The sequence below is a fragment of the Asterias amurensis genome, chromosome 10, assembly GCF_032118995.1.
Source record: "Asterias amurensis chromosome 10, ASM3211899v1".
NCBI classification, from domain to species: Eukaryota; Metazoa; Echinodermata; class Asteroidea; order Forcipulatida; family Asteriidae; genus Asterias; species Asterias amurensis.
In genome coordinates this window covers 21,092,826-21,114,808 of record NC_092657.1, presented here as the reverse complement: position 1 = coordinate 21,114,808, position 21,983 = coordinate 21,092,826, and the positions used below count along the sequence as shown (strand labels likewise).

At 39.3% G+C, this 21,983-nt stretch overlaps 3 protein-coding genes and 1 long non-coding RNA gene across 5 annotated transcripts in view; 1 reads left to right on the top strand and 3 right to left on the bottom strand.

Moving 5' to 3' along the window:
* The window catches only part of LOC139942799 (uncharacterized), a 215,735-nt gene that overhangs the window by 170,174 nt on the left and 23,578 nt on the right, over window positions 1-21,983 (bottom strand). The gene's annotated exons all lie outside the window — the stretch shown is intronic.
* Window positions 1-21,983, bottom strand: part of LOC139943402 (histone-lysine N-methyltransferase SUV39H2-like) — a gene marked incomplete at its 3' end in the record, with an annotated part of 182,670 nt that overhangs the window by 150,270 nt on the left and 10,417 nt on the right. The window lies entirely within an intron of this gene.
* On the bottom strand, window positions 12,983-15,539 carry LOC139943110 (uncharacterized). Of its 2 annotated transcripts, none has more exons than XR_011786749.1 (3): window positions 15,359-15,539; window positions 14,052-14,178; window positions 12,983-13,434 (listed from the first exon to the last, which is right to left on the bottom strand). It is a non-coding gene; the product is annotated as an uncharacterized lncRNA (long non-coding RNA). The 2 variants fall into 2 exon arrangements; XR_011786750.1 differs by having other exon boundaries at window positions 12,983-13,429.
* The window catches only part of LOC139943259 (uncharacterized), a 133,230-nt gene continuing 129,209 nt past the window's right edge, over window positions 17,963-21,983 (top strand). Inside the window, exon 1 of the mRNA XM_071940079.1 lies at window positions 17,963-18,004. The gene's annotated coding sequence lies outside the window, so the exon portion shown is untranslated. The remainder of the gene's footprint in view (window positions 18,005-21,983) is intronic.

Sequence of the window (21,983 nt, the reverse complement as noted above, 5' to 3'; positions counted from 1 at the left end):
ATGTGATTAATGAGTGTGTCACGTGACTCTTAAAGCCACTGGACACCTTTGGTAATTGTCAAAGACCAGTCTTCTCACTTGGTGTAACGTATGTAAAAAATAACAAACCTGTGAAAATTTGAACTCAATTGGTCGTCGAAGTTGCGAGTAAATAATGGAAGAAAAAACACACTGTCACACAAAGTTATGTGCTTTCAAATGGTTGATTTCGAGACCTCAAAACCTAATTCTGAGGTCTCGAAATCAAATTCGATTATTTTAGTGGAAAGTTACTTATTTCTCGAAAACTACGTTACTTCGGAGGGAGCCGTTTCTCACAATGTATTATACAGGCGGGGGGGCGGAAGGGGTCGCGCCACGAACCCGCCACCTACGTTGAAAATAATCTCATTCTTCTTTCACGACGAGCGCCGGTCGAATATGACTAAATAAGCAAACCCATATATATAAGAGCAGAACCATATATATAAGAGCAAACCCATATATATAAGAGCAAAACCATATATATAAGAGCAAACCCATATATATAAGAGCAAAACCATATATATAGGAGCAAAACTATATATAAAGGAGCAAAACCATATATATATAGGAGCAAACCCATATACATAGGAGCAAACCCATATAAGAGCAAACCCATATATATAGGAGCAAACCCATATGTATAGGAGCAAAACCATATAAGAGCAAACCAATATATTTAAGAGCAAAATAATAAATATATAATGATCAAAACAAATATATAGAAGACCACCGAAAATATATAAAGGATCAACGGCAAATATAATATATAAAGGACCAAAAAACCTCAAATATAAATGACAAACACAAATATATTTAACAGCGCCGCTCTTATATATGGTTTTGCTCTTATATACATGGGTTTGCTCTTATATATATGGTTCTGTCTTATATATATGGGTTTGCTCTTATATATATGGTTCTGCTCTTATATATATGGGTTTGCTCTTATATATATGGTTCTGCTCTTATATATATATGGAATTGCTTATTTAGTCATAAACGGCCCCTCATAGTCGAAGCTCTCCATACAAACATACGCAAATGTTGTGCTGTGTAGTGCACGTACATTCCCTATATAAAATTAAAAGATTTCGAATACGGACCCTTTGAACGCAGGCGCGCGGCCGTTGAGACTGCCTGGACGCGTCCATTTAATCAAAGGGTGCGTTTATCTCTAAATAGTGTTAATTCACCCAATTTTTACACTAGAAAACATCGTAAAATGATTTTTTTTGCATTGCCAACTGCTTCAGTAACTTAATAATTTAATAATAAGCAACATATATTTAGCGTAAACGACATGTCTTACATACTATGTTTAAGATGTGCGCTTGCCTCAGAATTAACATTACCTGCGGCGAATGTTCCCGTCCGTCAACAGACGATCGTTTGAGTGGAAACCAAGTATAGGCAGAAACCATTTTCTCAAAAATACCTCTTAAAAAACGTAAAATATCCAGAGGATGTACGGAGGGATTTTGTTTAAACTTTCAGGAAAGAAAGATCTATCCCTCATCATAACGTTCAGTAAAAAAAATCAGAGGATGAACGATAATTTTTTTCACATTATGTCGATGTTTATAGCCATTTTAGGGGTGACGTTTTGTAACGAAACTTCCGCCTGGACCCATTCATACACGTTGGCCGCTGCAATAAGCCAACGAAAATTGTCGGTAAAATGTTTAAGCATTTTATGTAAAACTAATCAGTTTCACAATTGAAAATACTCTTACAATAAGTACTGTTATGTTTTCAGTGCTGTTAAAGAGAGCATTTCAGCGGTATTCATGTTATCTTTCTTGTTTAATATTGTCATCACCTATTTTTAAAATGGAGTGTACCCAAAACGCGCTAGCAAATGATTGCGCAATACCCCTTCCGCCCCCCCCCCCCCCCCCGACTAGAACGATAACGATAACGACGCAAAGAGAACGCGTTCTATTTGTTGAATGAGCGTGTGCGTGTACGTGTTCTGCGTGGAGCAATTCAACCAATAGAATGCGTTCTCTCTGCGTCGTGATCGTTTTCGTTATCGCTGCAGTGTGACTCGGCCTTAAGGTAGACTTGATGACAAGTCGTTAGGCGCTGCCTATTTGTCTGCCTTTCATGCAACAGTCACAGTGCGATGTTACACATGCAACAGTCGTAGGTAGCGCGAGGCAGCTCTCTTGCGACTGACTCACACACACATACTGGGATCGAGGGTGTGTGTATCGTCCCCGCAGCTACGCCGCGCTGTAACTACACACCGCGCTTAACAATTACCGTCTTGACTTCAAGACTAGCCTTAAGGTGGCGTGTCATGCTTAGGGACCTCTCACACGAGAATGGGACTTGAATCAAGTCTAGGGTTGGCTCAGATGCAAGTCGAATGGTAATTGGCCTATTTCTAGGTCAGCTAATTCCGGAATCAAAATGACCCAAAGTCAAAATGAAGCTTAAACGAGGTTAAAACTAAACTTTTACCCACCCAACCCAACCCGGAAATGGATCATACCCACAATATCATACGAGACAGGGATGTTTTATGTTGTAATATACTAAAATCCCACTTTCATGTGAAACTGTCCTCCAAGAAAAAGAAGACATACTTCGAATGGACTCATTGAAAAAAGGCACAAAATGTTCTTGCACCCCAGCAGCCGATTCCACGAACCTGTACGCAACTGCTTAAGTCCACTTACGCAAGGTTTATGGCGCAAGTTGCTCTATAAACATTGCGCAAGTGGACTTTACGAGGTTGCGCAAAGTTTCGTGAAACCGGCTGCAGGTAAATTTATGTACTAAGTCTCAACTGCACGGCCCTGCCTTCCACTGATGTATGCGTCTTCTGTAACCATTCTCTGCTTACTGTGCAAGTGCCGAATTTTATCGCTATCTGTGTGTGCTAAGCACGCCTTGAAACCTTGAGTACGCACGCGAACAAGCAAACAATTCCCCGCTTACTCGTACAAATATGATTGACGTAAGCGCAGATACCCTTGCCTACGTCAGTAAAACGCCCGTGAGTGAAACAAACACCTGTTATTATTCGAGGTAAAATTTAAAATTGTGTTGCTTTTAAGCAACACAATTTTGTTGTTAAAACAACAACATTGTGTATATTTCTTGATTCTTCTCTCGCTCCTGTTTTGTAACACTATACCATTGAACAACCTTGCCCTGTTTCCTCTGCACAGCGAAGGCATCAAGACACAACAAAAGAGCCACTCAAGCTTCCTCTAATCCGGCCCGGCGTTTATTAAAGCGTTTCGTATGAAACAGGTTAGGTTCAGATCTTAAAGGTACCGCAACAGTATTTTTTAGAACAGATACACATTATCGTAAACAAAAAAACAATATTGTTTTCTCAACTTAAGATATTAAGTAAAATTAATCATAGTTGGTGAGACGGTTTGGTAACACGGCATGAGAGTCGATTGTGGTCGGTGAATTTGATTCGCAAATGAACTATCAGATGGGTACCTTTTGAAAAATAAGTTGATGGAAGTCAACAGAAAAGCAGTAGTAGGATGACTGTGAATTAAATCCACGTTATCGATACCAAAACTTCACGCTAACATAATGTTTATCTCGGTTTCGAAACAAGAGTGGGTGATATTGATCGGTTGGACGTTGGAAGCGTTGTCTGTGAACTGTTTTTGGGGGGCTCACAAAATGATAACATAGTGGTAAAGTTTATCACTGTTGTTCCAAACCTCAGTTATGAAGTTAAATGGTCAAACTGTAGGAGGGTTGTGTGTGCACTGGGTTGATACTAAATCAGAGGCTGGTGTGGCTTGATATAAATAGCTCTGTTTCAGAGTGGTTCAGACAGTAAAGAGGTTGACTGTGAACTGTGTTAATGCATTCGTTTCGTGACACCATAGAATAGGCTCGTATAAGCTAAAAAATGGTCTACTCTCTAAAATGCAAAAGAGTGAAAGTCACTTTTTGAAGAGCCATAATTATGAGGAAAAACTCCTTTTTGAGTGGTCTTCCACTCTTTGAGATTGAGTGATTTTTCACTCTGTCCTGGAATGAAACTCCTCTAAAAGAGTGAAATAACTACACCCTTTTTAAAGAGCTGTATGAGGGACAACTCGGAAAATAAAGAGTGGTGTTAATCACACTTTTACATTTAGAGAGTAGTAATTAATTAGAGTAGTTGGTATTATGCTATTGATGGGAAAATACTTTTGTGTATTTATTATTATTCCCTGTGTTTTAAACTTGTTCCCAGTCTACGCCATAGAGCAACTGGTGCTTGATGCCACGTCAGCAGCAAACGCTTATTAAATGTTGACGCTTTAATATAATTAAAAATTTTCACTTGGCTGGAAATGAAAAGGCAGTGACGAAGAAGTGAAACCACGACGCCCTTGGTGGGAAAACTCGGCAATTGCTAAACATCAGATCAATCAAGAGTGAACTGAGGAAGTCATTGCTGCATGGCATGACCTGTTTTTTGTATGTTTTTTTCTTCATTTTTTAAATGTTTTTTACAAGTTTTCTCTGCCAATGTCCACAATTTTTTAAGTTTTGTTTGAACGATGTCTTGTATAACAATTTAATAATGATAAGTTGTGGTCCGGTTAATTATTAAAATGTAGCACACCATAAAGGTTGTGCATGCAGATGCGTGAACAATGTCAGTTTTCTTCTTCCTCAAGTTTAAAGACAATATTTAGAAATAATGAAACATTAAACAAAATAAGGTAACGGAATCATGTCCACGAAAACGTTGAATGCAACAATATCTCAGTTTATAACACATACAGCCTTATATTCATGGAAAAGCTGTGTGAACTGTTATGCGTGTTATTGCATTTTAAATAGTTGTTTATCTCCGATTCCGAATAGCCTTGCTCAAGGCAGTCTTATTATTTACTCCGAGAAAAGACCGCCGCTGTATACAAACCCACCCGTATACACTGGCGTATGTGTGTAACCACACCGCACGACACGATGCTCCCGCACAGTATCCGCGTGCGTCGACCGTCGGGCCGACGGCTTCCGTGTGCGTGTTAGTGGTACGAGTGCGGTTGACTTGTGCACAGTAGTCGTACGGTGTGCGTTGAGCGATGTGACGGTGTATTATACGGTTGGGTGGTGCGGTGAGCACATTGTATACTCTTGGGTTTACAGCGGCGTCTTTTCGGAGTGAACAATGCGACTGCCTTGAGCAAGGCTAGATTCCGAATCGCAAGTTTTATTTTATTTGCCAATTAACACACAAAATCCATTGATTGAAATATCGGCTCATAGTAACCCAAAATTAGCAATAATTGCAGCAAATCTGGGAAAAAAATTTGAAAGAAGCTAATTTCAACTGATAATGGTAAGGACCAATTGGGGTTGGGAAAATCGTTTCCCCGGGGGGTAATTAAAACCCGGGGGGTAATTAAAACCCGTGGGTTAATTACCCAACATTTACCCAAAGTATGTTGTGTTTGGTATCAAATGAAAGGAATCTTAATTTTAAACCAAGTAAGTGATGTTCATTTTGTCATGTTATCATCCTGTGAAAAGTTACACTTGATTTAAGATGTGGCGCTTGCTAACACAGGATCAACAAGGTCATTACACACATTCTAACGAAAAAACCTTAAAACTATTATTTTACATTACTTTGTATATATCAAAGTGTACCACACTGTTTGAGGGTTCAAATTAACTTGGTTCAAGACATTTTAAGTGGATACTACTGGTACTGACAAGCCAAATGTGACAGGAAGCGCATTAAAGACCCTTTTTTAATCTTTACACACATTTTGGTCAAAACGGCTTGAATGGCAGTTTCCTCTACATCGCTCAGTTATTCAGTGTCTGTAACATAAAAATGTCCGCAGCGCACTCTACATGCAAACACACATGACATGCCAGCTTTTATGCTTCTACATTTCATGGTTTGGTACTGCCTCTCCCCTTCCTTGTAGTTGCAGCCAATTGTTGTTGAGATGGAATTTCAGCTACCAACAGGTTGTCATCGCCCCTGCTGGTTCCAGTGTTGGTAACAAGTGACCCCATCCTCACCCGAATCACGGCTCCTACGTTCTGGAAGAGTTGTTACAAGATTCCGAGTAAACGGTTTGTGAAGCTTTGCATGATGTGAAGAATAAAGATGATAGTAAACTTGCAGGTTTAACAACACTTGTTAAGTTTCAAGTTAAATTTCTATTTATTTGAAACCAAACACAACATACTATCAAAGGTTCCAAAAGCAAGCAGCCAAGGGAAAAATAGACACTCTCTTCGTGTTCACCTCCAAGTTAAGGTATGACAGTATCTCAAAACCTCCATACTTGGGCCCCTTGAAAGAGACTGCATGTGGAGTGTGCTGTGGACATTGCTCCAATGGAGCAGATATTATAGACACCGAAAAATGAGCAATGTAGAGGAACTTTGCTATTCAAGCCATGGTGGCCCATTAATGTGTTTAGGGTCTTAATGAGCTTTCTGTCACGTTTGGCTTGTCAGTACCAGTAGTATCCACTTGTCTTGAACCAAGTTAATTTGAACCCTCAAACAGTGTGGTACACTTTGATAGATACAAAGTAGTGTAAAATAATAGTTTTAAGGTTTTTACAATAGAATGTGTGTAATTACCTTGTTGATCCTGTGTGAGCAAGCACCACATCTTAAATCAAGTGTAACCTTTAACAGGATGATCAAATGACAAAATGAACATAGTTTACTTGGTTTAAAATTAAATTTCCTTTCATTTGATACGAAACACAACATACTTTGGGTAAATTTAGGGTAATTAACCCCCGGATTTTAATTACCCCCCGGGGAAACGATTTCCCCAACCCCAATTGGTCCTTACTTTTTTTTGGTAGTAACTGACACCCATACCTACCATTATCAGTTGAAATCAGCTTCTTTCCAATTTTTTCCCAGACGAATCCTTATATAGGGATAATATATGGTTATATGAAATCAAATCTGTAAACGGTTCAATTGATAGCTAAAATAATGTTCGTTAGAATTAAACAAAAGGGCAAGTGAAAAACGTTCATACATGCATTGTTGTTGTTGTTAAAAACTGTGTGTTTTTGTTTTGAATTTCAAAAGGCTGCCAAAACGGGCTGCCCATGTGAATAGTTGAACAACAGTAATTTTTTAAACAACTGACATTACATTTCTAAGGGGCTGCGGGTGGTAAACCTTTCAGTTTTTTTAAGAAACCGTTTTGTCCACATGGATATTAAGTCTGCTCAGTCTTCCGTTAATAATTAACTGCCTTTGGGTCAGCAAAACTTGTGTCTGGCGTTTGATTACTGGTATTAAGAACTGTATTATAGGTCATTTCAACTTTGTTTTTAGGTGGTTCCACCGTTGTAAACCGGGGGGGGGGGGGGTCTGGCGGGCCCAATGAAGCAAAACATGTCTGGCGGTTGATACTGGTATTATGAATAGTGTTATTTGGTAATTTCAACTTGGTTTCAGGAGGTTCCTCTTATGTTTAACCCGGGGGAGGGGAGGTGCCTGCCGGGCCTAATGCAGCAAAACATTTGTGTTGCGGTTGATATTTGTTTTAAGTTACTGGTCATTTCAACTTGGTATCACGTAGTTCAGTTCATGTCTTGTTGAAATCAACTGGCAAGCACACCTCACTGAACCACAATTCCAGACCAGAGGACATGGATCTCGCTTCTACATCCCGCACTGCAGCAATCAGGTCTATGTATCATCATTCTTTCCTCGCACAATTAGGGACTGGAACTGCTTGAAGACGGACCCTGCACTCTCACCCTCTCTAGATGCATTCAAGAATGTACTGAGGGTCTCACCTAGTATACAAATATTGTCTGCTTCGAGTGCTATGGTTAAAACTATGACTCCCTCGGTGATCCCCGGAGCGTTCTATTTTCCCGAGGCGAAGCCGAGGGAAAATAGTACGCTCCGGGGATCACCGAGGGAGTCATAGTTTTTAACCATTGCACGAGTAAAAGCAGTCAATATTTGTTTTATAACACCCCAAACATTTCTAAATACTGTACTATTATTATTAAGTTACAGACCTGAATGCTACAATCCACGGACGACGCGAATACAGATTGCAAACACTTTTACTGACTGTGTTGCATGTAGTGTCGTGCAATCCGAAATGGTTACAGACTATTAATTTATCATCCTCGTGCACGCAACGGACGTCTGGGTACTGCACGCCGTGTGCTAGTCTGTCGGACTAGCGCACGGCGCCATGTGCTAGTCTTCGGACTAGCGCATGGCAAACCGACGCACTATCACACGGCCGTCGTCTAGCAAAACTAAGACATGTCATGTGACGCGCTCTAAACCAATGAGCAGGCAGAATACTTGCAAGGGGTGTTATAATTAGTAATATTGCTGGCCAGTTTTTACTTGCACCATGTATATTTTTGCACCTGATTGGCTTACGGTCCCATGGTTTCACGCGTGAGCCCAGCCACAGTGCGGTAATCTTCAAATTTTCTGAAGCAGCACTTTAAAGGAAGAAGAAGAAGTTCCACCGCTGTTAACAAATGGGGGGGGGGGGGGAGGGGGGGGGGGTTGTCGATGGCGGGCCTAGTGCAGCCAAACTATGAATCTAGGGCCACAACTTAATAACCAAACTTCGTTTTAGCCAAACGGCTGGTTTCGTTATTTAATTAGGGACTCTTAAAAAAAAAAAGAAAAAAAAAAAAAAAAAAAAGGGGAGGCTTTGGCCCATTTTAAGAGGATGTATCTCGGAAACAATATGGAGTATTGAATTAATGCTGTGTGTGTGTTCATTTTAGCAATAATGGGATAATTTTAGCAGTTCATCCTAAGTTCTAAAAAATTCAACTTGAACACAAATGAAGTAAGATGAGCAGTGGCCAAGTGGAAGGGCTCTGGACTCTGCGGCACCTAAACATCCCGGGATCGAATCCCGTTGCCTCACAGATCGAGGTTTTTGGAAAATTTATAAATATAACATTGTTAAATGTCATAATTGAAAAGTGCATCGAGTCGTTTTATGTTTCTTTCCCACTCTCAAACAATTTTTTTTTTCCAAGAAACTGCATTTGAATTATTGGTATTGAATAATAATAATAAGTTTATCAACATTAGCAAGGCAACAATATAACGTCATAAAATGTTCAGATTAATTATGCTTTTTTCTAATTTAATAAATAGTAAACAATAAAATAAACAAAGCGCCTATGTATATACCTTTACCCAATGTTAAAGCACTGTTTGTCAATGCAATAGAATCATGTGTTAAGTATGAATCGAATATTTATGTAATACTATTGCTTTTAGTTAGCCGCGTTTAAATGCCCGTTAGAGTTAAACATGTGTTTATAACAAACAATAGCAATTCTTAAACATGGTACGGGGGTTGTTTAGTGAGTATTCTGAACCATTTAGAAGCCAGATATGTACACAGAAAGGTATAAAGGTGGGCAGGATGGATGGGCTCCAAATCTTCTTAATTGCAGAAGAGAAGGATGACGAACAAGAAAATCGTCATGGTCGCCAACACCAGCGTGCACAAAGAGTTTGTAGGGACAAGGTGAACTCCTTAGAAGAGTATGAAGAAGGGCACCTTGTTGATGGCATTTCCTGATGGTTTAAACAAACAAACCAACAAACAAACAACTTTGTAGTTTAATCAGGAATTAAATTGACGATCTTGGCCAGCTGGGTATTTTTCATTATTTATGTTTTATGTCAACTTTTATTTTATTTTTTTTATTTTTTGTAACAAATTATTTTCGATTTGCAGTTATTTCCTTGACCCACCAATCCACAATTTCGAACACAAATCTAATTTGTTTCACACTGACTATTTGTAGTCCTTTGCAGATCAGTTTTTACGCTCAGGAAACGAGATGGACATTTCTGATATGATAGCTTTCCAGGCGTCACCTTTTTTCTGGTTTGCTTTGGTGTCACATCGTTTGTCACCAATATTGGAAATGAAGTCCCTCATGGTCTCAACGAGAGCCACCCTTTCGTCAGCGGTGAAATTGTCACTGCGTTGGTTTTAATCAGCCAAGGCTGTAGAGTATCGAAGTAACGACCTGCTGAAGATTTCTCTATACTGATGCCTACTATCATATGTTCATGTTGTTGCGCAATCCTCTATCTACATTACAATGTATTTAACAATAGGGACCTCGGTCAATAAGTTTAAGACTGTCCCATCCTCGTGTAACTAGCTAGTTACACAAGGATAACTAAGCAACTATTTAAGATATTTCGTAAGACTTGTTTAATTCAGGTGTTTAGGAAGACGCGTGTAACTTGGATTTATCAATGTATATATACTACACTAGTATAAAGATAAACGCCTTTCGTAGTTACGGCCCTACATGTTTTACTACGTTATGATTAAAAGCTGTTCATTCTTAGGTTGAACAATAATCTCGAAGGCAGCTTATGTAAGAAAATCAATGGCCAAGAGGAATGGCTTTGGACTCTTCACCGAAAGGTCCCTGGATCGAATCCCGCTGCCTTAAAACTCGAGGTGTTTGAACAATTTTTATTTTTTTTTCTTATTTAAAAAGTGCTTTCCCACTCTCTAAATATGTTTTTACAAGGACATGGATTTGAGTTTACTTTGTGGTATTGAAATCAAATTACATATTTGTCGAAAGTGGCCTGGGGACCCACCATGGTATAGTGCTTCGGTGTCAGACTCCCAAGCCAAAGATGCCCTGTATACATCACAATTATTATTAACGATAAAGCACTGTATATCCATGCTTGCCATAATGTCCTGTGTAAAGTATAAATCGAATATTCATGAAGTCTTAAATGCGAACTATCCTGGGGGGAGGGGGGGGGGGGGGGGGGAAGGGGACCCACCGTGGTGTAGTGGTATGGTGTCGGACTCCGAAGCCAATAGCTCCCGGTTCGAGCCACGGTGGGGACAGCATGGTGACTGGCCAGCCGCAAAGTCTCGACCTCCCAGTTCGAGCTCGGTTGAACTGAATTCAAACTTTGGAATGAAAACAGAAATCCCTCAGTATTATACGTCTTGCTAAAGTTGTCAACTATCAGGGTGGTTTAAGTCTGATGTCGTGACTGGTGGTGATATTGACCAAGATCTGTACATCAAAACGTTTTCTAATCAGAACTAATTTTAAAAGTAAACATTGAATCTTTATCATCGCTATTGGTTCCATCGAAATAATATTAAAATGCAACGAACGTCAGAGGGCGGTGATGCGGAAAATGAAACAAAGCAACACAAACACAAAAATACTGCACAAACACAAGTAAAACCAATATATGAGAATGAGCGAAACCTACAGTGGTTGATGAAATAATATCGGCCAAATCGGCTCATCCAAACGTAAGCAAAGAATTAACACTCCAACCTAGCTCGTCACCAGGCAGTAGACCGCTAGCCCATTTATTCGGCACTTGACCAATAAATAGACCATTTGTTCATTGGTAATAAGCTTTAGGTTAACAAATAGGAAACGTGAATGGGACAATAAGATAGACAACTACAAGACATAAACACGGTTGTAATATCAACGCTAAATTGTAGGTTCGAAAAAAATCATATTTTATCTTTTGCCTATTCATATCTTTAATCTGCAGTTTGCAAAATATGTTAAATTGTAGTGTATTGTATTGTCACAACTTGCACAAGTTTATCTCATGGCAATAAATAAAACACTAGCACCCACAAAAGTTTGCCTGAACTGTGTTTGTGTATTGTCAAAAATGTAATCCGTTTTTGGTTTATTGTCTTGATCATTGGGTGGCTGCAACACACGTAGACTGAACAATTATACAGATGTTAGTCTTGGATTGACTTAGACTTGACTGAAGTCCCAATCCCGTGCCATCGCCAGAACACTAATGTTTTATGATGCTCTGCATTCCCCAACCTGTTCCGTTGACCGTGCGGCGATCGAGCGCGCACTGTACTGTATAAATGCCCGGTCCCACGTACTGCAGCGATAACTAGAACGATAACGATAACGACGCAAAGAGAACGCGTTCTATTTGTTGAATGAGCGTGTGCATGCTCAGCGTGGAGCAATTAAACCAATATAATGCGTTCTCTCTGCGTCGTGATCGTTTTCGTTATCGCTGCAGTGTGACTCGGCCTGCTTTAAGGCCGGTTTATAGTCGGTCGCGCGATATGAATTTTCCTTTAGACTGGACTCACTCGGGGATAAACAAAAACACATCATTTTCACTTTGTTTTCCGTGTTTTTACATTCAACCAATTTAATAAAATTAAAAAAAAAACTGAAAAAACCCGTTGCAGCCACGTCCTTTAAAAAACTCGTTAAGTTAAGTTTGTGAAAAAATCTCAATAATGTCACTTAACCAGATCAGATATCAAATTATTAAGTCTGCGAGCATACAAAGAGTTGTTTTCGAAGTTGTATCAATGAATTTTGAAATTAAGTGTTTACTTAATATTCTGGAAACAGCATAGTATTATTTGAAAAACATGTTTGGGTTTCTTTTCTCTGAAAGGGAACATCGATGGGAAGCGTTATATATTGTAAAGCAACAATTCCGTTAGTTTTTCTCAACCATTGCTGTTCTGAAGTGTACCAAACATATGACAGGCATTAAATCGTTCGGTTTTACAAATACAATTCCCACACTTCGAATCAGCGGTGCAGTCAGCAGGGAGGGGGGAGTGGCTACCCCAAACAAATAAAATACCCCCCCTCCTCTGAAAAAAAGGGAAAATGGACAGGCAGCCACAAAATGCCATAAGCACCCCCCTCCGCACAGCATACTCCTTCCCGACTAACAAAGCAACCCCTGCCCACATGTTAAAACTACTAACCCCTAGCCCTCCCCATGAAAAGTCATAGCCATACCACTGCTTCCGAATCACTTTGTGTCAATATTGGTATGAAAAAGATACAAGCCACACAATTCAATAAAGTGTCCAGAATTTAACTATTGAACTTTGTGAACTCAACAAGAGAAAAGAAACAGACTACTGTTTTTGACTTGTTCATTTATTTATTTCAAATCAACTTATAATGAAATTAAAGGTACAATTTACTTAATAAACATAGCGAGCAAGAGAGTGATCAGTATGTACAGAAGAGGACAACGAACATTAAGCTATAATTTTGCATAATTAATGCAGCGGCAAATTTATCAATTTTTACCGATTATATTTTAAATAATGTTTTTTTTTAGAAAAGCAAGTGCATAAATCATCAGGAATGACTTGAGTAGCTGTAGAATGTTTGTAGTAAATACAATGCAAAGGAAATTTAAATTGATGGGCTATCATTGTTAAAGTAAAGTTTTAAAGTTAAGGATTTCATCGCAGCTTTTCTTCAACATTATTATCATTGATGTATCAGATGTCTGTGTCAAAGGATGTCTTTCTTGTGTCCATTTGTTTTTATCACAGATGCTGCAAGTGTGGCTGGCAAACTGGAGGTTTTGTTGTGTGTAGAAAGTATGCCCACTGTTCTAATACAGGGAGACAAAAACAAACAAAAACATTGTAACAAAATCTTTCAATTGTTAACATAATACTCTTTTTCAATTTGACCTAAGATTGGGACTTTAGCAAAATACAAACTTCACCTGCAAACTTGCAAAAAAACAAATTCATTATGTTACATAGCCCTATCTTCATGAAGAGTTTTCCAACAGTTTGTTTACATGGTTAATACAACCAGGGCTCGATTTGGCGGAAAAAAAATCACAAGACTTTTACTGGACCAGAGAATCTGACAAGACTGGGATCGATATGAGGAGAACACTTTCTACACACTACATTGAAACTGCTGTTGGAACAAGCACTAAAAGAAGATATATTGGCATTCAATAGATATGTGTACTAAAATGCAATGAGGTGTTATTCAAATTAAAAAACACAATACCACTGGACTTGTACGGTCGTAAGTTTACTGGCCCAACGCTATAACCACTGGACTTGGCCTGTGGTCCAGTGTTGATTTCGAGCCCTGAAAACCGACACAATCAATTATTGTATGAGTTGGAATTGTTTTATGCATATTCTACTAATTGTGTGTCCAGAATACATCAAGCAATGCCATTGTCCCTGGATGTAACCATCATACCTGTTTCTAGATGATGCTGATCAGTTGGCAACTCAATACTTGTTGGTTTTCCCTGAACCTCTGATGGCCTGCTCCTTTTCACAAAGGGATGTGTACATCAATCTCCCATAGCATTTGCCACTTTATGCTGTTCAAAACACAAAAGTTAACAATTGAACATGTAAAATTTAGCTTTATATTAATTTGAAAAATACAAGTATCCATAATACCTAACAATCTGCAAACGAACTAGAATCGGTAAACATAAGATCCAAGTCATATTCAGTAGAAAATTTATAAAAACAGCCCACTGTTTTTTGTTCCACTGTTGGGGACCTTTTAACTTTTTAAAAACACTAGTTGTTCCTCACTAAACTGAGAAAAAAATAATAATAATAATAATGTGCAATTTCACTCCAAAAAGGGCTTGGTATGGGCAACAAGAAGAAAACAGTTCAAGAGTCAGACGAAAGTTATTCGGGGGAGTTGCGGTCAGGAATTAAATTAGTAAAATTACTTCATACAATCAAACTGGGTACTACCCTAAGTAGACCAATTGACCGAAAAATCAGTATATCAAATGTATGTAGCATTTTTAATAAACATTTACCTGTTTACCAAAATACTACTACTACTAAGCAGTAAAGTACCAAGAGTTGTTTTGACTTGGGTTGGAACGGAACAATTCTTTTTATGTAACATAACATTTTGCAGCATATGTATTTGTCTTCGTCTGCTTACACTTCTACAGGAAATAAAATGGTGCACCGATTGTAAAGATAACAACTTGCCGTTAGCCTCTCTATCCTTTACGACTCTTAGTGTTTGAGAGGGTCACATAAATAATATATATATAAATGTTTCAAAATACCGTCCGACCGTCTGTGTGTTCAATTGTAAATTTGGATTACATGACTGTTTCTCCTATGTTAAAAAACAAGCTACTCGTGTTTATTATATAAAAAAAACTAAGTTGTACTGCTATTGCTAAGTTAAAGTAATGTCAAGTGATGAGTCGTGAGATCAGTCAAGTCAACTCGACCCAAGAAAGTTTAATTAAGCTAAGAAGGGTAAAGCAAGAACATGCAGCATAAACCAAAGCTGTCGTATGACATACAGTAACACCCAGTTTTGTTCGATGAAAAACAATGTATTACAATACATTTGAATAGTAGTAGTGGGGGTACGTGTGTGTTTGTATCAAGGATTCAAGGTATTTTGTTTTTAGTGTGATCTGTATTCTTTGTGCATACGGCTACGCATACACACAAAAAACTGCCCCACTCGGTAGACGTTTTTTCGTTAATTTTACTGTTTAAAATACTCACACATTGACTGCAATGTTACTGTAATGATTGCCCATGCAGTTTCCTTCCTGTCGACATGTTCGTAACTTTTACCAGCTCCAAAAATCGAACGTAAACAAGAAAAAACTAACTTTTTAGGACACCGCTCAGCGAACAAAGTTACGGTCGTCCATTTTGTTTTATTTGTAAGCGGCCTCTTGATAAATTTGCATATTCGTCGTTTCTCGGTAATCCAACGATTCTATTGGTTCACGGATGAAAAGTGAGGTCAGCGATCGTGTCAAAGTTCAATTAGTTGAACTCTGTAGCGACGTCGCCAGCGCCTTTCAGCGACGCATCGCTGAGCATCGCTGAGGTCTCGACGATGACTATAAACTGTGTTTTTTAGGATCGCGCGTCAAGATTTCCATCGCGCGACCTACTATAAACCGGCCTTTAAGGTGGTGTGATATGCTTAGGGACCTCTCACACGAGAATGGGACTTGAATCAAGTCTAGGGTTGACTCAGATGCGAGTCGAATGGTAATTGGCTTATTTCTAGGTCAGCTAATTACGAAATCAAAATGACCCAGAGTCAAAATGAAGCTTAATCAAAGTTAAAACTAAACTTTTACCCACCCAACCTTACCCGGCAATGGATCATACCCACAATAACATACGGGACAGGGATAGATGTTTTATGTTGTAATATACTAAAATCCCACTTTCGTGTGAAACTGTCCTCCAAGAAAAAGAAGACATACTTCGAATGGATTCATTGAAAAAAGGCACAAAATGTTCTTGCACCCCAGCAGCCGATTCCACGAACCTGTACGCAACTGTTTAAGTCCACTTACGCAAGGTTTATGGCGCAAGTTGCTCTATAAACATTGCGCAAGTGGACTTTACGAGGTTGCGCAAAGTTTCGTGAAATCGGCTGCAGGTAAAGTTATGTACTAAGTCTCAACTGCACGGCCCTGCCTTCCACTGATGTATGCGTCTTCTGTAACCATTATCTGCTAACTGTGCAAGTGCCGAATTGTATCGCTATCTGTGTGTGCTAAGCACGCCTTAAAACCTTGAGTACGCACGCGAACAAGCAAACAATTGACGTAAGCGCAGATACCCTTGCCTACGTCAGTAAAACGCCCGTGGGTGAAACAAACACCTGTTATTATTCGAGGTAAACTTTAAAATTGTGTTGCTTAACAACAACATTGATTGTGTATATTTCTTGCTTCTTCTCTCGCTCCTGTTTTGTAACACTATACCATCGAACAACCTTGTCCTGTTTCCTCTGCACAGCGAAGGCATCAAGACACAACAAAAGAGCCACTCAAGCTTCCTCTAATCCGTCTCGGCGTTTATTAAACAAGCGTTTCGTATGAAACAGGTTAGGTTTAGATCTTAAAGGTACAACAGTATTTTTAGAACAGATACACAAATCGTAAACAAAAAACAATGTTGTTTTCTAAACTAAAGATATTAAGTAAAATCATAGTTGATGAGACGGTTTGGTAACACGGCATGAGAGTCGATTGTGGACGGTGAATTTGATTCGCAACATAAACTAATAGATGGGTACCTTTTGAAAAATAAGTTGATGGAAGTCAACAGAAAAGCAGTAGTAGGATGACTGTGAATTAAATCCACATTATCGATACCAAAACTTCACGCTAACATAATGTTTATCTCGGTTTCGAAACAAGAGTGGATGGTATTGATCGGTTGGACATTGGAAGCGTTGTATGTGAACTGTTTGTTTGTGCTCACAAATGATACCGTAGTAGTAAAGTTTATTACTGTTGTTCCAAACCTCAGTGATGAAGTTAATTGGTCAAACCGTAGTAGGGTTGTTTGTACACTTGGCTGATACTAAATCAGAGGCTGGTGTGGCTTGATAATAGCTCTGTTTCAGAGTGGTTCAGACAGTAAAAGGGTTGACTGTGAACTGTGTTAATGCGTGCATTTCGTGACACCATAGAATAGGTTTGTATTGTTAAGCTAAATAATGGTCTACTCTCTAAAATGCAAAAGAGTGAAAATCACTTTTTGAAGAGCCATAATTAGGAGGAAAAACTCCTTTTCGAGTGGTCTTCCACTCTTTGAGATTGAAGTTTGCATCTTATTGAGTGATTTTTCATTCTGTCCTGGAATGAAACTCCTCTAAAAGAGTGAAATAACTACCACCCTTTTTAAAGAGCCGTGTGAGGGACAACTCGAAAAATAAAGAGTGGTGTTAATCACTTTTTTACATTTCAGAGAGTAGTAATTGCATAGAGTAGTTGGTATTATGCTATTGATGGGAAAATATTTTTAATCTTGTTTCCAGTCTACGCAATAGAGCAACTGGTGCTTGATGCCACGTCAGCAGCAAACGCTTATTAAATGTTGACGCTTAAATATAATTAATTGTTTTCACTTGGCTGGAAATGAAAAGGCAGTGACGAAGAAGTGAAATCACGACGCCCTTGGTGGGAAAACTCGGCCATTGCTAAACATCAGATCAATCGAGAGTGAACTGAGGAAGTCAACGCTGCCGCTGCCAAATTTGAGTTGCTGTTTGTGTCTCCAGATTATTGCACCGTGTTTCAAGACTGTCTGGCAATCTTACTCATGGTGACAATTTCAAAGTTTCAATGATGAAGATTTTGCTGCTAATCGGATTCCTGGTGTGGTGTACTGAAGGTTGGTGAAAATCTTTCCTTTTTTACCATATTATTGTTAAATTGGTGCTACGTCGTTGACTGCTGGCTGGTTGTGCATGTTCATGAATTGTTTTGTACAGGTTTTCTCTGCCAATGTCAACAGAAAATGTGTGGTTAATGATGGCGCTGCCAAATATATATATATTTTTTTGTTTCACTTTTATTTGAACGATGTCTGGTATCACAATTTTTAAGTGATAACTTGTGGTCCGGTCAATTATTAAAATAGAGAACGCCATACAAGTTCGTGCATACAAAAGCGGGAACAATATATTGTTTTTTCCTTCAAATTTATTTAAAATAGTGAATTAAATTATAATGAACATTGAACAGAAATATGTGAACGGAAAAATGTTCACGAAAAAGTTTAATGCAAATTCTGTGTGCATGTAATGCACAAATGTAATGCATGTAATGACAAAAGAGTGAATTTGAATCCGTGTTATTACAATTTAAAAACTATTTGGGGTTGTCCGATTCCGAATTGGAAGTTTTCTGTTTGGCAATTAACAAAAAGTTCAATGATCGACACAACGGTTCCATCAAAACTGAATGAACCGTTAACACGTTTTCTTTCTTAAAATCCAGCAGTAAAAACTTGCCAACCATTATGTTGTGAGGTGATTAAAGTTTGATTGTAACGGCTTTCTTTGCGTTATACTAAACAGAAAAAGGAGAGCATGAAAACTAACTTGCCAGGAAAATCTATATTACAATTTTGTGTGTGTTCAATCCTTTTTTATGTCTATCTTAATTTATTTTTCCGGTGTACAGCCGACGTATTTTATACACTTGTGTTGGCCAGTAAGACTACACAGTAATTTAACACAGGTCGAGTTGGTACCATCCTTGCATAATGCAACGCTTATAACACTCAATTAAAACTAAATAGCCAGGAAAACCTATAACTATTACAAGTGTGGGTTTTTACTTCATTTTATTGTCTATCTTAACTAATTTCCCGGTGTACGGCAGTCAAACTACACAGTAATTTCACAATGTTCGAATTGGTACCATCCGTGCTTAGGAAATTGGATAACACTTACAGAAAACTAAATGGCCAGGAAAACCAATATTACAATATATTGTTTTCAGTCCAGTTATTATATATCTTAAATTATTTTAATTCATGGCAGTCAAACTACAAAGTAATTTCACAAACAGGTCGAGTTGGTCCAATATAATCTTACTAGTGAAACGCGTAGTATACTAATCAGCCCAGAGCACTTTGGTTAAAGGAACGAGGTACCAATATTTGACTACGGGAACTTTTAGTGGATAACCTGACATAATCAGATATGGAGGTCTGCCGGGGACCCCCCGCTGCATGTGGCGCATGGACCCCAAACAAAGAGGCAAAATAATGGGCTGGATCAAACATTCTAGGTACCACATGAAACCAAGTGGAAATGGTCATTACCATGATACTAAGTAAACAAAATCAACTGCCAGACAAATTTTCTGCTGCATAAGGCCTGCCAGACACCCCCTTCCCCAAATATTTAGTTTACAAACCTATGGGTTGAAAATAACCAGTTTTCAAATTACCTTAGATTTACATGAAACTTTGTTTAACTGTTCCACTATGGCTAAAATGAACACAAACCAAAAATTAAATCCATACTCCATATCGTTTCCGAGATACAGCCTCTTACAATACACTAAAATCTCCCCTTTTGGAGCTCCGCCCCCGGCCGACACCGCGCGTCGTGTTGGTATTCTTTCAAACATTAAGCCCGTAATTTAATAACGACACCAGCTGTGCGGCTGAAAGGTGTATACTTTTTAAGTTGTGGCCCTTGATTCATAATTTGGCTGCATTGGGCCTACCAGACACCCCACCCCCGGGGTTCAACATCGGAGGAACGACCTAAAACCAAGTTGAAATTACCAATAGGCCTACTCTTAACACAAGACAATATCAGGCGCCGGACAAATGTTTTGCGCGGCAGACACCTCCCTTACCCGGGTTAAACAAAGGAATCACCTGAAACCAAGTAATGACCAAACACACTATTCTTTGACGTCCAGTATCAATCACCAGACGAAAGTTTTGCTGCATTGGGCCCTGCAGACACCTCCCTTCCCCCGGGTTAAACATCTGAGGAACCACTGAAACCAAGTTGAAATGTGACCAATACAATATTATTCTTAACACAAGTATCAACTGCCAGACGAAAGTTTTGCTGCTTTGGGCCCGGCAGACAACTCCCTCCCCCGGGGTTAAACATCAGAGGAACCCCCTGAAACCAAATTGAAATGACCAATAACAATATTCTTCAGAATCAACTGCCAGACAAAAGTTTGGCTGCATTGGGCCTGGCAGGCAACTCCCCCCCCCCCCGGGTTAAACATCAAAGGAACCACCTGAAACCAAGTTAAAATGGCCAATAACAATATTCTTAATACAAGTATCAACAGCCAGCCAGACGAAAGTTTTGCTGAATTGGGCCCGGCAGACAACCCCACTCCCTCGGGTTTTAGAAGAACCGCCTAAAACCAAGTTGAAATAACCAATAACAATATTCTTAATACAAACGGAAGTATCAACCGCCACACATATGTTTCTTCATTGGGCCCGGCAGACACCTCCCCAACCCCGAGGTTAAACTTCAAAGGAACGACCTAAAACCAAGTTGAAATTACCAATAACAATATTCTTAAAAACCAAGGGGGTGGGGTGTCTGGCGTGCCCAATGCACCAATTTTTTGTCTGGCGTGTTATGGTACTTGTATTAAGAATAGTGTAAATTGGTCATTTCAACTTGGTTTGAAGTGGTTTCTCTGATGTGAACCCGGGGGAGGGAAGGTGTCTGCCGGGCCCAATGCAGCAAAACTTTCGTCTGGTGATTGATATTGGTATTAAGAATATTGTTATCGGTCATTTCAACTTGGTTCAGGTGGTTCCTCTGATGCGTAAAACCCGCGGGAGTGGGGTTGTCTGCCGGGCCCAATGCAGCAAAACTGTTGTCTGGCAGTTGATAATGGTATTAAGAATATTGTTATTGGTCATTTCAACTTAAATTCAGGTGGTTCCTTTGATGTTTAACCCGGGGGAGGGGAGGTGTCTGTCGGGCCCAATGCAGCAAAACTGTTGTCTGGCAGTTGATACTTGTATTAAGAATATTACTATTGGTCATTTCATCTTAAATTCAGGTGGTTCCTTTGATGTTTAACCCGGGAAGGGTATATGTGTCTGTCGGGCCGCGCCGCCCAATGCAGCAAAACATTGTCTGGCGGCTGATATTGTCTTCTGTTAAGAATAATTGTGCATAGGACTATTGGTAATTTCAACTTGGTTTTAGGTTGTTCCTCCGACGTTTTACCCCGGGGGTGGGGGTGTCTGTCAGGCCCAGTGCAGCCAAATTATGAATCAATGGCCACAACTTAAATAGCATACAATTTTTAGCCACACAGCTGGTGTCGTTATTAAATTACGGGCTCTTAACGTTTGAAAAGAATACCACCACGACGCGCGGTCGTTCGGGGGCGGAGCGCCAAAAGGGGGAGATTTTAGCATTTTTTAAGAGGCTGTATCTCGGAAACGATATGGAGTATGGATTTAATTTTTGGTTTGTGTTCATTTTAGCCATAGTGGAACAGTTAGACAAAGTTTCATGTAAATCTGAGGTAATTTGACAACTAGTTAATTTCAACCCATAGGTTTGTACACTAAATATTTGGGGGAGGGGTGTCTGGCAGGCCTAATGCAGCAGAAAATTTGTTTACTTAGTATCATGGTAATGACCATTTCCACTTGGTTACATATGGTACCTAGAATGTTTGATTCAGCCCATTATTTTGCCTCTTTGTTGGGGGTCCATGCGCCACATGCAGCGGGGGGTCCCCGGCAGACATCCATACCTGACTATGTCAGGTTATGCACTACATGTTCCTGTACTCAAATATGAGTACCTCGTTCCTTTAACCAAAATGCTCTGGGCTGCCGCTCTATAAGG